This window comes from Camelus bactrianus, chromosome 1 (assembly GCF_048773025.1).
Source record: "Camelus bactrianus isolate YW-2024 breed Bactrian camel chromosome 1, ASM4877302v1, whole genome shotgun sequence".
NCBI classification, from domain to species: Eukaryota; Metazoa; Chordata; class Mammalia; order Artiodactyla; family Camelidae; genus Camelus; species Camelus bactrianus.
The window spans coordinates 100,810,036-100,823,594 of NC_133539.1; the positions used below are offsets into that span (position 1 = coordinate 100,810,036).

Genomic DNA, 13,559 nt, shown 5'->3' on the forward strand with positions numbered 1-13,559 from the left:
CTTATTTAACCTCATTTACTTTATTAGTACAACAATTTACAGAAACTTTTGGTCAGAAAGATATGTCTTTTACTGGTTGTAAGACTTTTTCAGGTTTTCGGAAAGCTAAATAGCCTTCTGAACCATGTTTGTCAATAGTAGATGGGGCTAATTGTATCTGTATCCCAAACTCTTTGAGAAAACTTACCTAGAAAGCACATGTGAATCGCCTAGCTTAGTACCTGGTTCACAAAAGGTACTCGATAATTGTTAGTTACTTACCAGTTTTACTTGTGCTGTTTTTTCCATTGTGGTCACTTCAACCTACTGCTGTAGGAAGCACAATTGGAAATATGATGTTTGAAGCATATCAGATACAGGAGAAATGAATTATAGCATCAAGCATTCCTTGACCTTTCTACTTGGTACAAACCAGTGAACTCTGACAGATGGTAATGGAATTTGCCTGCCCTGGAAAATTGAATAAAAGCTTAAGGTTATTTCATGTTGATATGATTAGTCAAGCCAAAAGGAATGCTATTTGGTAAATTCTCCTAACCAGTAAATGCTAGTTTGGTAACTTCTAACCAGTGGGCAAAGGAAGTTTGCATGAGAGGTGCTATACTGTTACATTAAATATATCTTGCAGAGTCATCATTAAAGAACATATTAAAGATGAGAAAATTTCTCCTTAAGCAAACTCTTCCAGTTCATTGTTAACTGTTGACAATAACATACTTGCACAGGAAAATGCAAAAAAAAAAAGTGAAAAATTAAATGTAAATAAGAAAGCCTATATTTGAAATATAGCTTGAATATTTGATACGTGTTGACATCTACATGGACAAAGTAACCAATTAATTTTTCTCCTAAAATATCCCTGCGTGATAGTTATCCTCCTAGAGCACATAACAAATATAACTGAATATATATGGGTGCCCACTCTCACCTAGAAATCAAACATGCTCAGAATCTTCTCAGAGAACAAGACACCTGAAGTCCAAGAATACATACTGTCTTTTTCTCCATTTGATGCTAAAACGTCCCAGTGATTGACATGGTCCCTGCCTTCTGACACTCTCCTGCACCTCATTATCTTGAGCTAGAATGCTTATTTCATACAAGCTGCACCTTAATCCTTCTAACTGTCACAGGGCCCCCAGCTCCAAGGAGTTTGCTTTCAGCAGCAGCAAAGAGCCGCATTGCCTACAGCCAGTCATCACTGGTGCCTTCAGATTGAAGTAACTAGCCTTTCGCTCCTGGAGACAGGCTGCTGCGAGGAAGCCAATAACTGCATTGGATGAGGAAGCGGGAGAGGAGGGAGCTGAGGTCACAGAGCCCCAGGCAAGTCGGCTGTGGATGCCTGTGCACTGAGCAAAAGTTGCTGTTGATATTTTCCTTGTTTTGACAGCAACCTTTTCCGTCTTTCTTACTCTTTTAGAAAACAGTTTCTTTAGTTACCAAGGTTTAGAGAGCACTTGGCCTGTGAGATATTTCAAACCAAACTTTATGAGCTATTTACCTTCTTTTTAAAAGCTACAAATTATGATTCTATGGAAAAAGGGTGTTTTTTTTTTTCTGTTTCTGTTCTTATTTTTCTAAAAGGAGGGCAAAAACATCATGAGAAGAGTTATTGTCGTAAACAGTAAACAACTTGCCAGACTGATGTTTCTTGAAAGTGAGGGAACAGACTCAGTTTATAAAATATACTTTATCATCCAGACACGTGTTTCATCTAGTTCTCCTTCCATAAGATAAAATTTCCAAATTTTATAAACTTAAGTGTATTGAAACAAATACACTATAGAACCTGTGGATATTGCTATTAAATTCATTGTGAGCTGCAATGTGAATTGATATTAAATACAAATAGGAAGTGAGCAAATGGCATAGTATTCCTTGCTACAATCTCAAAGTTGAATGTTGCCTTCAATATAAATAAAGAATTAAGTGTAGTAAAAATCCTATAAAATAACTTTTCCATGTGCCAGGAGTTTGGTTATAGTGTGAATCAGTGGAAATAGTGTGGCATATTGTAATAGCAAGGGCTTTCAGAGTCAAACACTTACTAGTTTGAACCTTAGGTATAAATATTCAGTGTAACCCTGGGAAAGTTACTTGACTTCCTTGACTCTAAATTCTCTCACCTCTCAAAACTAAGAAACAGAATACAAACTATGGTCCAATAGTATTTATGCCAATTAAAAGCGTGCACACAAAACAGCACTGTATATTGACAGAAACAACACATATCTAAGGAAATGTATGAAACCCATTAAAAGCATAAAAGAATGCTATGTAGAGGGGAAAGAGATTATGGATCAGGGATGAAGTAGGGGCAGCAAAATAAAATAAAGATTTACTCACACCAGTTATGAGAATGCAGTCAGCCTCTTCCCCAACCACCCCTGTCATCACACAATGGGCTCCTGAACAAAGTGACGTCGTGGCAGGGGTGGAGGCTCTGCAAGGGCTTATCAATGTGGACTTCCACTCACCGAGCCTGACCTGACTACACCCCTGTTGAGTGACCATCTCTGCTGGCAGTGGAAACCAACACTGAGCCCTTGAAATGGCACTGTTTCTGGGGTGACCAGCCAGCTTACCTGGTGGAAGGTTGATTATATTGGACAGCTTCTATCATGGGAGGGGCAGTGCTTTGTCCTTACTGGAATATACAGGATATTACTCAGGATATGGCTAGTCTTCCCCTATATGTAATGCTTCTGCCAAAACTACCATTTGTAGACGTAAAGAATGCCTTATTCACTGCCATGGTATTCCATGCAGCGTTGCTTCTGATCAAGGAACTCACTTCACAGGAAAGCAGTGTGGCAGTGGGCCCCTGCTAACGGGATTCACTGGTGTTACCATGTTCCCCATCATCTTGAAGTGGCTATTTTGATAGAATGGAGGAATGGACTTTTGAACACTCAGTTACAGTGCCAGTTAGGTGACAGTACCTATCAGGGCTGGGATAATGTTTCCCACTGGGTTGTGTAAGCTCTGAGTAAGCATCCGATATATTTTGTCTGATAGCCAGGATTCCTGGTTCCATTCAGGAATCAAAAGATGGAAATGAGAGTGACATCACTCACTATTACTCTTAGTGGCCCGCTAGCAAAATGTTTGCTTCCTATTCCTGTAGCTTTATGCTCTGCTGGTCTAGAGGCCTTAGTTCTAGAGAAATGCTTAAACCAGGAGATACAGCGATGATTTCCCTGAACTGGAAGTTAAGACTGCTCTCAGCCACTTTGGGTTCCTCATGCCTCTGAATCAACTGGCAGAGAAGGGAGATATGGTGTTGGTGGGGATGATTGGTCCTGACTACCCAGGGGAAATTGGACTGCTATTTCCCAATATGTGCAACACAGGAGATCCCTTAGGGCATCTCTTAGTGTTACCATGCCCTGTGTTAAGGTCAAGGGAAAACTACAGCAACCCAAACCACGCATGACTGCTAGTGGCCCAGACCCAGCAGGAATGAAGTTTCAATTTATCCCACCAGGTAAAGAAGCACAGCCAGTGCAGTGCTTTATGGAGGCAAAGGGAACACAGAATGGAGAGTTAAAGAAGGCGGTTATAAATACCAGCCATGACCACGTGACCAGGTATGGATATGAAGAATAATTATCATGAGCATTTCCTCCTTATTTTGTTATGAATATGTTTGTATGTATATATGCACACATGAAACAAATATCTTTGTCTTCTTTCCTCTTTATTCCCTTATCTTGTGATGTAAGATGTATTGAGTTTATTAAAGTATTTAAGTATTGCTAACTCTACATCATAGTATTTAAGGGGTATCAGGTGGAAAGTAAACATCACTCAGGGTCTTTACCTCCTCTTCTGGAAAAGGGATTTTAGTGCTTCTTTGGTTGCACACAGGAGAGTTGTGTCATGTTGGATGGAATTATGACCTTGTTATTTTTTTTATTTGGAAGTTAAGTATGGCTTAAGGAGGTGCAGAGAGTCCTTTATTAAATATCTTCCAATTACTACCTGGGCTTCAAATTAATGGTTGAAAACTTTCTGATCAATTTCCAATTAAACTTATGCCCAGTCTGGAAGCTGCCTGCAAGCCTGACTTTGCCAGTTCCTCTTCCTGTGGGAACTAGGGCCCTAAGAAAGACATTCCTAGGCTTTTCCCTAAAATCATGGATGTTTCTGGAAACATGGAAAAACTTAAGATCCCTGGCCTGGTTATAAGCATAGGAACTAACAAAAGACTCTCCCCACCTTCATCACTTTATATCACTGCTCTTTGGAAAGGTGCCATGGGTGCTTGATCAAAAAGATAAATCTGTAACCTTGAAGTATAGGGTTGCATATGTCCATTTAAATCAAGTTTGCAGATTGTGATTAAAATCTTCTCCATCCTTGCAATTTTTAAAATTTGCTTGATCCACTAATTACTGAGAAACTTGTGTTCAATTTTCTCACAATGATGATAATGTTTTCAGTATTTTCTTCTACTTATGTTAGTTTTTGCTTTATAAATTGAGACAATATAATTCAATGCACACACAAATATAATTGCTATAAGTTCTTGGTGAATAATTTATCTTATTATATTATTTTTAACCCAAAATAATATCTTTTGGCAAAATCTCTGCTTTATCTTACTTTGAAAAGGCCTTTGTCATTGTTATTATTGCTAATGCGTGGTGTGCAATTTCTATCATTTAATTTTTACATTTTCCTGCCTTATATTTTATACAAACATGCTATGAAAGGCAAATGCCCCAATTTGGCATTTTAGCAAATTTTTGAGTCTGTCAACTGGAAAAGTTTATCTGTTTATATTTATTGCTTCACTGATATATTCAAATTCATTTCTGACATCTGATTTTGTATTACCTATTTGTCCTTCCTTTTCCTTCTTTATTACCTATTTATTCACATCCATTTCTGTTTTTCCTATATTTCATTATCTGAAGCTTTTATTAATTTGTCTTTGTGCTGGTGGGCAGATTTTATTCTTATCCCTATTTCTTTAATAGAGTGGCCCTTGAATTATATCAGAAAAACACCAGGGTACTTTTTTCCTTTCCTTGCAACCAAAGTCCCTGTGTCAGTGGTTTCCACACTGTCTTCTTATCTGTAGCAGAATACCTGAGATGCTCTCTCAAACCATGCAATATTCATTTCTATCGTAAGTAGGCACTACTAAAGCACTGAACGTTCCAGAATTTTAAAAAATGGTATTTCAAATGAATATAAATGGGTAGTTTAATACTTTGCTGAAACTCTCCAGTGGAAGGTCTTAACATGCCAGTTTCCCAGGGTGTACACACGCACACATCTTAACTTGGAAAATGATACCTTAACTGTACAACTATCTGCTGGGGAAGCTGCCCAGTGTTATTGGAGGTTGTCATTTTCCTGTTTTCAGTCCCTTCTTCAATTTTGACCCCTGGGGATTTCCCTTCATTTTTACATACTCAGTGATGCACTTATATAAACAAATAACCATATATATTTATCCAGCATTTCTAGCTCTTTTAGTTTCCCCTAAAATTTAAATGTTATTTCATGTGGAATATTCCTGCAAACTGAAGAACCTACTAATCTCTCTATATTATTTCTTCCCTAAATAATACTATATAAAAAAACTGAAGCTATTAAATACATAGTGAAAATATGTTCTAAAAAATACGAAATAATGGCGATGGCAAAAATATATATATTTTCTGTTTCATTACTGATGCTCTTGTTTTAACAATTCATATTTAATTGACTATATAACATTGGTTTAACTGGAAACTTTTCTGGCAAGAGAGATAGAAATGTCAACACAATATTCTTGCAGCAAACATTGTCATCATTGTTATTAGTATTGAACATATGGTGTTTTAATATAATTGAGATGAAATTGAATAGTTCTCGAGGCAAATGCCAAATATATACTGTTTTTGGTAACAGCTTTTTAATGAATGCAGGGTTCTGGGAATCTAATAATACACCCTGGTAACATTCTGTCAAATGGCGTAAGTGATTTGAGATAGTTAACCTACTACAATCATCCTCTGGGCTTCTCAGTCATCAGAAAAATATGATTATGAAATAATAATAAAGCAGTGTAGGATTGCCAGGAAGAACGTGTGAGGAACTCTGGAAATCTGTCTCCGAAAGGGATACATTTTACGCTGGTCAAAACTAGCAAAGATAATTATTCAAAGTTTTTAGAGATGACCAAACAGCTTACTACAAGTTGAAAAGCATTCATTCAACAAAATGTATGGAAACTCTGTAAGAACAGTGGAAGGCCATGGCACTGATGATACAAACTGCACCTGTCACCCAACAGCTGCGCCTAGAGAAGAGCTGCTTCAGCTGTTTCTGCAGCTGAGCGGGGGTTACCATCTTCCACAGCTTCCTGGGTGGGGAGAGGTAGTCATGGTGGTTTCAGCATCCCAACAGCTCCCAGCGCCCTCAGCTTCTTAGTGTAGGAGACCTATTCTGGTAAATTTGGCAGCCAATGAATACTGGAAGGTCTCATCCTCCACGATTCCGGGCTGTAGAAAGTCTGTACTAAGTGGCACCAGTTACCACCTTTACAGTCCTACAGCGCCTGTTCCATAGGGAGGATCCAAATAAGGAAGCAGTGAAAAACAATTTTCTGTTCCTGACCTTTACTTCTGCTCCATAGTGCAGAGAATCTGCCCAGGGGAGAGTCAAAGAAAAGGGCTAAGAAGCCTGACTCCAGTTGATTCTGACCATGGAGCAATTTATGATCCAGAGGGTTGTCAAAAACAACAGTCTAACAGCTGTTAAGTAGAGACAAAGACCAGTTAGAAGTCTAAAGAGGAGATCAGGAAGAGTTCAGGAATGCTAAGCTAATAAACAAGTTTCTTCTGTACAGCACAGGTAACTATATTCAATATCTTGTAAAAACTTATAATGAAAAAGAATATGAAATGAATATATGTATGTATACATATGACTGAAACACTATGCTGTACACCAGAAATTGACACAACATTGTAAACTGACTATACTGCAATTAAAAAAAATAAGAATGCTAAGCTAAAATCACAAACATTGCTAATGGTCAGAAAGACTGCGTGCATGCCCTAGGCTGTGTCCTTTGATGAGTGACATCAGAGGCTGCACAATGCAAGAAAAATAGATCCACTGTCTATTCCAGCCAGGTCACTCAGCAAGTAAACAAGCAAACATATATGACAGAAAGCCTAAAGTCAAGATATATCAGTATCACAAATTATTACAATATATTAATTATAATTTTCAGTTTTCCATAAAAATATTATGAGACACTAAAAGAAATAGGAAAATATTTCTATGAAACAGGCAAGAGAAACTGCCTTTGGGGGTTCAGATGTTGACATTAGCAGGCAAAGACTTCAAAGCAGCTATTAGAAGTATGTACAGAGATCTAAAAAAAATTGGTTGAGAAATTAAAGAAAGCTTTTATGAGAATAGCTCCAAAATATTATCTCATCTTGGGGAAAATAATTATGTTTGGTCTTTATATTGATGTGTTTTTGGGGGGTGGGGGGATATCAATTCAGAACTGTCATCAGTGATCCATTGCTTTCATGTGACTTATTAAAAGCATTTCTTTCTCTTGGTTGCGTGGCTTGGCATTCAGGTTGGACTTCTGCCCCCAGACCTCCTGACTTCAAGTCTGCCTGTTGGGTGTATTCGTGCCATATGCTAATTTCATACACCTTTGATGTGGCTCTGGGATCAGAACTTTGCCCTACTCATTACATTTTATATTCCTTTATTTAGTAAAGATATCAGAAATCCATTCCAAGGAAAATGATCTGTGCCAGATGCTCTGGAGGACATAGACATTCTCCTGAAGGTGTTCAATCTGCAGTGACAGACAATGAAGACCAAAAACTTTTAAGACCGTGCATGTACAATTTGGATTGTACACATAGTGTCTCAGGAACAAAGAGGATATCAAAACTGCTTCTAAGTGGGGAAATTCTAAAGGAGGAAGAGATAGTGTGGTTTTGTGGTGGTTGTTGAATAAATCACTCCCATATTTCAGTAGCCAGCATGTCTTCTCAGCTGTGAAATTGGCCTCCTAATTAATCTCGCTACATACAGTTTCTCCCTGATTCAAATCATCCTCTACCTTCCTGCTAGGTTCATTTTCTAAAATACAAATCAGGTTGTGTTACTCAAATGCTTAAAATTCTCTATTGCTTCTCCATTTCCTTCAAGATACAGTGGAAATTGCTCTGTTGGAATTTCTTCCTACTTATCTTTCAGGCCTCCTCTGGGTACTGTGCAGAACTGTCTGACAGTGACCTTGGGGTCTCATTCCAAGCTGCTTGGACAGGGAACCAGCGGGCAACCATGGCCCCTTATCCTAGCAGGAGGGGCTGCACCCACATTCTGAGATCTCTGGATGCCAAGTTCCTCATGGAGCATCTGAAATTCCAAGGCAGCTCCTACAAACAAATGATGGAACCTAAAGCCGGCCTCATCAGTTGGCTTGCTCTTTTCTGATAAATAAGGTTTCTTTATCATCCTTTTGTTTCTGCTGCTGTAAATTTCTATAGGATAATTTCCTTTTCCTAGAAAACAAACCATGCCTTAGACCCCTGTGGCCCAGCACGCCTTCCAGCAGGGATGATACAAGACGACAACACTGTACTTTTTCTCACTGGAGAAGCCGCATTTAGTTGTCAGTTTTTGCTGGTTAAGCTGCACTGACACATATGCCCCGAATCTCAGCAACCTGTAAAACCGCGGTGTATTACTTACTCATGTTCAGAAGTGGTTGCTGTGAGTTGGCTGTGGCCCTATTCCTCTCGTCTTCTTGTTACAAAATCCAGGCTGAGGGAGCTGTCACTTTCCAGGATATACTTTTTTTTATGGCCAGGAAAAAAGAGCACAGGAACAGGCAGAAATGGTTCTCAAGGATTCTGCACAGCTGTGGAATGTGTCACATTTGCTCCAACACTGCTGGCCAGGACAGTGAGGGTGAGGGCTTGTAATTTCACGGGAGGTCCTGGATATCATGTGGCAATGGTGGGTTATATAACCTTTTACTGGAAGAAAGAGCAAATATTTTGGAACAATGATAAAATTGACTACAGTTGCTCTGTATTATTTTCGCATTTACTGTTATACCACTAGGCAATTGTACTTAAAAAGTAGCATGTCTTTTACTTTTTAAATTATACATATGAAATACACAGAGCAGAAAAAGATACTTTTAAAGTTAGGAATGGCGATGATATTTATTAGATTCACTTTGGGGGATAAGGAGAGGTTTATTTGTCCCTTTTAAAAAAGTTTACCTATAAATCACCATAATCATATTGTTGGTTGAACAAACAAGAAAGTTAGTACTATTTGTGAATTTCCAATAAACTCCCAGTAAGAAAATCTCATTAAAAAGAGATCTGAACCAGGAAGACAAAATTTAGAAATCAAAACACCTCAAAACCAAAATAACTCCAACTAGTTTTACTTGGGAACTAATTAGAATTTGGCCTTGAGATCCACAAAAATGTATGTTTCCTAGATATCCCTGTGCTTGTTCAAAGATAGTTTCTGTATGTAGACACATTAATCAGTACTAAAAAGACTATTTTAACATATTGTGTAATAATCTTAATTTGTAAGCTTCTGTTAAACGATGTTATTTTACAGTTGTAGAGAACTAGTTTATAATGTTCTTTTAACCTACAGTTCAGTTGTGTAATCATGCTTTAAATTGAATATATAATTCTATTTATTCCACAGCCTACATATATTGCAGTGGAAATAAGTATTACATGCAGTTCAAGTTAATAGTTCCATGTTTATATCGGTGTGTAGGTGTTTTGGTCTTGACAGAAATGTTTGAGATTTAATATCAATATTTCCCTCTAATGATGTCTAGTATAAAACCAGATGGAAGACATCACATGGGTCCCACTGAATGTTCTGGATATTTGCCCTTTTCTTTCATAAACACCTTGTATAAATATAACACCCAAGATGTGAAATTTCTGTATGTATATTTAGCTAACACAGGAAACACAGAAAAGGTACTGAAATGTTTGGATCAAGCTTATAGGCTATTGTCTACATGTGGACAGGTCCTGTCTTGGAGATTAGCATGGAATTACACATTTTATATGTAACCTTCAGACAATTATCATTTTTTTTTTTTATTTTCGAAGGTGGTATTTCAAAACTGTGACTAGAATCTATGTATTTGTCTGAAGAGCTGAAGTACTTATGGTCATATTTTCTACACTAACCCCATGTGAACCAGACTTAGTATATAAAGCTAAATTTCAAGGTAATTGTTATTATGGCATTGTTTTTGTCGAGAAACGACAATCCAGTAACTTTCAGCTATAGAATTCTGCATTCATATATGGCAATTTATTTATTTAGAATAAATAAGTCCAAATGACAGAACATTTATTTTGTATGAAGAGTATATTTGTTTTTTCTCTGTGGGCAAACAAAAGAGTAAAACCGTATATCAGAAGGCCATTTCACAATCATGGAATAAGAATAAGATTTGAATAAATAAAATATATAATGACTTCATTTTAAAACAATTTCTTTAATACTTCTGAGAATAGAATTAGCGTCCTCTGTGCTTTTCAGCTATTAGCTCACTTAATCCTCATGATAATCCTATAAGGTAGTGTCTGTCTTAAAGATAAGAAAATTAAGGCACAGATGATTGAATTACTCACCCAAGGTTACAGTAACGGTGGAACCAAGACTTGAGATCAGGCAGCCTGGACTAAAGTAAATACCCCCTGCCGCCCCTCTGAGAATCTGACATATCTATCTTATAAGAAATAATAATAAATGAATATGGTGAAACACTGAATTCTTAATGGATGCAGGCGTTTTTATAACAGCTTTATTTGTATTATTTCATTTACTTGTCGTAACTATCCCATGAGGTAGGTACTAGTAGCATCAGAAAACTAAGGTACAGAGAGGTGGAATAAATTGCCCAGCATTGCACAGTAGGCAGTGGTCAAGTTTCAAGGCTGGGCAGTCTGACAAGAGACTGTAGACTCTTGAGAATGCTCTTCCCAAAGGGACCAGAATCCTCAAAGACACTTGGCTACAGTCCCCTGCAAAGGGGAATGCTGGTTCTTTTCCCCAGATAGTGCTTTCATGAGAACTGTCATCAATGGCTTTCCCCACCTATTTCCATAGTTTCTGAACAGTTCTTCTAAAGACATGCTTCTTCTTTGCATGTGTTAATACATGATATCTAGTTTGAGCTCTAACGGACCTGATACAACCCACTAGTGATGAGATGAATGGCTATTACACACTAGGGGGCAATTTTTGTTTTCCTTAAGCAAAGAAGTTCAATACCCTGCTAAATCTGCTTAACTATGCTAAGGGTTCTCCCAGCCTTAAAAATCTATAATAGGTCTTATTTAAGAATATAGTTTCTTATAATGTAATTATTAACTTAACCTGTTATTTAGTCCATCCTGAAAAATTATTTTAGGCTCATGGTTAATAACTGAAGAAATAAAGCATTTGACTATTTTATTGTAGAATTATTTAGCTATTTAAATATATGTATAAGTTAATGTGTTAGATCAGAACAAATAAATCAGAAGAAATAGTAAGTAAAATAAATTTCCTATGTGTAGATTATACACAGCAAAATTCCCACAAATATTGGTTTGATTTATAGCAACCGGGAGTAACATACAGAAAAATATGTAACCATATGCATGTTTATAACCATTAAATTTTTATACAATTTCACAAAACAATTCTATGTTTATCTAATATGGAACTCTTAAAATTTGAAATATATAGTGATTTTTTTTGCTGTATCACTGTTTTTCATTCACTAAATCTCCCCCCATTGTATTTTGTCTTACGTTGAATTTAATTTCATCTTTCATTTAAATAACATTTTATCTTAAATTATAAACAGTTATTGTTCTGGACTTGGCTTTGCAGTGTGTGTAAACATTTGAGTAATTTTATGTCTAGAACTCCTGTTTGGAGCATGTAAAAAAATCTTTTAATAAAACATCACTGTTGCTGTTGATTGTAACAACAAGAACATAAGGTATAGAGAACCACATGGTTGAAAAACTCGTGGCCAAATGGTCAGGAGGTAACATCATGTTGACCAAAGAACTGTGAACTGGATGGCAGAACTCCACCTGAAAGTAAATCCAACGGTGGTGGGGAGAGGTTATAGCTCAGGGGGAGAGTGTGTGCTTAGCATGCATGAGGTCCTGGGTTCAATCCCAAGTACCTCCATTAAAAAATAAATAAACTCACCCTCCCCGGCAAACAAAACAAAACAAAACAAACAAAAAACATAAATCCAACTAGATGGTTACAAAATTCAGTTCCCGTCTTTGGGATCAGGCAGTTTGTGAACAAAAATGAGAGGACTGAACTACCTAACTTCAGTGACATATTCCAAAATGATATATCTGTGATTTTCTTAATTTCTGTGATTTATTTTATGAAATGAAGAAAATTTACCTTTAGAATTATTTTCAGATCTTGAAAGTTAAAATCTGTCAATCTTATAATCATATTAGCAATCTACGAGTTTGTATATATCCCAAGAAAGTAAAGAAAAATTGACTTAACGTCTCTGATTGTTCCCCAGTTTTCTTATTCCTACAACCCTATGTCATAATCCCATTTTAACTTTTTCCTTCACAATTTATGATAGTATGATATTTGATTAAATATGGCATAAAAATTTATGATAGTATGATATTTGATTAAATATGGCAAATAACCTACACATGTAGATACAAAATACTCATAACATGGATATTTTTTCTTTTCTAAGGATCTCATATTGATATGTCTATTCATGGAATAGGGAATGACCGCACTTATTCAAATAATTTTTCTTTCCACAGTGTCATAAATTAAAACAAACATTACAAAAATACAAAATCAAAATTCCAGTTAGAACACATTTAAGGAAGTTATTGTTATGTAATCAACTATTTCTAATGGAAGAATCCAGTATTATTGTGTAACAAATTTTATCTTCTAGAATATGTTTTAAATTATTTTTTATTAAAATAAGCTTGTATTCATTTACTTACTTTTCATTCTCTTGATTTAATACTCTGCTTCTTTTCTCTTCTCATCTAATAGAATATTAAATGTGGAAAGATGATTAACCAAAGCAGTCTGAAAAATGGCAAAGTATAGAATTATGACAAATGTAGATATTATCAAACTAGAAAATTAGTAAATTCTAAAAAAAGCTTTGTATATTTATATGCAAAAGTGAATGGTTTAATTTGTTTAATTGTAAAATTCTTTAAACATTTTCACTATAATCTAATGCAGAGACCTTGTCTAATTATACAACATAGTTAAACAAGTTATTTCTTTGACCCTGTTTTGCACAGATAAGGCAAGAACTTTGTTTCCAGGCAGGACTTTGAGTTAATGTTTACATTACAAATAAATTATAGATACATTTAGAATTACTTAAAACTAACAATATACATCTTTTATAGTTTTAAGTTGTTATAAACTATATCAAAGAAACAAAAATATGCATAATATATGTTTATGGTTTAAAAATAATAATGAAAGACCATCCTTGTAAT

The 13,559-nt window shown here is 36.0% G+C and overlaps 1 long non-coding RNA gene across 2 annotated transcripts in view; it reads left to right on the forward strand.

The window, feature by feature from the left end:
- LOC141578178 (uncharacterized) overlaps nucleotides 1–13,559 on the forward strand; it is a 200,164-nt gene that overhangs the window by 97,834 nt on the left and 88,771 nt on the right. Inside the window, exon 3 of one of the 2 annotated variants that reach the window (XR_012508247.1) lies at nucleotides 3,488–3,590. The exons of the other annotated variant lie outside the window; for it this stretch is intronic. This is a non-coding gene — a long non-coding RNA (uncharacterized LOC141578178). The remainder of the gene's footprint in view (nucleotides 1–3,487; nucleotides 3,591–13,559) is intronic. 2 annotated transcript variants of the gene reach the window in all.